The 2,110-nt window shown below is 40.8% G+C and overlaps 1 non-coding gene across 1 annotated transcript; it reads left to right on the top strand.

The window, feature by feature from the left end:
• The first annotated feature begins 458 nt into the window (after nucleotides 1-458).
• On the top strand, nucleotides 459-548 carry TRNAR-CCU. Its single transcript is given in 2 exon segments — nucleotides 459-495; nucleotides 513-548. It is a non-coding gene; the product is annotated as a tRNA-Arg (tRNA).
• Nucleotides 549-2,110: the final 1,562 nt, after the last annotated feature.

Raw genomic sequence — 2,110 nt, 5'->3', positions numbered from 1 at the left:
GTCCCGGTCCCACCGACAGCCTGGCAAAGGGAAAGATGCTCAACCCAAGTTTAAAATCTGGACTATGTCCCAGGCCACCTAGACTCCAGTGCTGGCTTCCCAGGAAGAAGCGCACCATGGAACTGCCACCCAGGCCCTTTTGCTCCAGCAGCGTGCTCAGCAAACCCCACCCGCAGGGAGCCAGTCGCCTTTGAGGGTAGCTCTCACGCAGGTGTGAGCACCTTCCTTTCCTGAGAGAGAAAAAGGGGTGGAGACCCAGCTACCTGTTGAAAAATGTTTTGAGTGTGTAGGTTTGTCAGAGATCAAAATAAATGATCTTTAGATCCCAAAATGTCCTTTATTTCGTGGAGACAAGAGGGCCCCGAAATTCCTGCACCTCAGGGATTCCATTTCTTGTTTAGAACTGAATATATGTATCCAATCACGGAAGGTCTCCAGCCAAATACGGTTCATAAGTGGGCTCTGTGGCGCAATGGATAGCGCATTGGACTCCTAACTCTTCTCAAGAAGTGATTCAAAGGTTGTGGGTTCGAGTCCCACCAGAGTCAGTGGACTTTTGGTCCAGGAAGACACTTCAGTAGCACTTCAGAATCTCCTCTCTTTACAAGATACCAATATGAATGGCATTATTTCTTCTCACTTAATTATGATCTCACAGTAAGTTTGTCTGCAATTTGTGCACTATGAGCTCGCTTATGTTCAAAAGGAGAGTGACATGGTCTTTATCTGGATGCCAGGACAACTTCTGGATCTTGTAGGTCACTCTATTCTTTAATCCACACTTCTCTGATGACAAAATTCTGTTTTGTCTCTTAATTTCAAAATTGAAACTCAATGCAACAAAAAATATTGGCATGGGAATGGGAAATTGATTTTTATGAAACTATAGTTTCATCTCATAAGAGGACCAAACCACTACCAAGCCAACCACCCTGCCATGCAGTTGATAGCCAGGGCTGTAAATCTTAGGAGAATGGCAAATCGCATCTTTCTCTCTCAGAATGGCTGGTGCTTTAGGGTAGCAGCCCAGAACCACACAACTAAAAGAGGAAACTCACTCCAATGTCAACTATGACCCATCGTGATCACATAGAACAGGGTGGAATTGCACCAGTGGGTTTCCCAGGCTGTGACTATAAGAGAGAAGTAGTAGAAAGTCTCACTTCCTTAAAACTACAAGTACACACAGGTCCCACCGAGATTTGAACTGGATTCAAAGTCCAGAGTGCTAACCATTACACCATGGAACCTTGTTATAGGAGATATTGTCTCTCATATATCTTATAATGAGGAACAGGAAAATCACCCTAAATGAAAATGAAATAAAACCACCTTAAATGAAATAATTTGTTCTGAAAAGAATAAACTTTGAACTAATAAAATCATTAGGCAAGAAGAAACAGGTGCAAATGTCTAATAATTGGAACTTGGCATGTACGAAGGATGAATCTAGGAAAATTGGAAGTCTTCAAAAATGAAATGGAATGCATAAAGATCCCTAGATAGGTCAGACCTTAGTAAGCAGAAATAGACCAATATTGACCATTTTGAATCAGAAGATCATATGAGTTACTATGCCAGCAATAACAAAATCAAGAGGAACAACTTCACATTCATAGTAAAAAAAATACATATTAAGATGTATTCTGCAGTGCAATGCAAGGGGTCATTCATTGATAGGATTATATCTATCCACCTTCAAGGAAAGCAATCAATACAAATACTATTCAAATGTACGCACCAAACTCGAAAGCTAGTAATAAAGAAATGAATGGATTCTATCAGTGTCTCCAGTCTGAAACTGATTAAACACACAATCATGGCGAATTGATAATTACTGACGAATGGAATGCAAACGTTGGAAACAAAGAGGAAGGAACAGTAATTAGAAAACATAGTCTTGGTGATAGAAATGAAGCTGGAGATTGCATGATAGAACTTTTAACAACTTGTTCAAGCAATACCTTTTCAACAACACAAAAGGTGACTGTACATGTGGACTTCTCCAGATGGAACACACAGAAATCAAACAGATGACACCTGTGTGAAGAGAACATTCAAAAGCTCAATATTAGCAGCTAAAACCAGGCCAAGGGCTTCCTGTGGAACA

Source organism: Echinops telfairi, unplaced genomic scaffold, assembly GCF_000313985.2.
Source record: "Echinops telfairi isolate 266 unplaced genomic scaffold, ASM31398v2 ScPeMD7_140;HRSCAF=443, whole genome shotgun sequence".
Lineage (NCBI taxonomy): Eukaryota > Metazoa > Chordata > Mammalia > Afrosoricida > Tenrecidae > Echinops > Echinops telfairi.
This window is presented reverse-complemented; position numbering and strand designations above follow the sequence as displayed.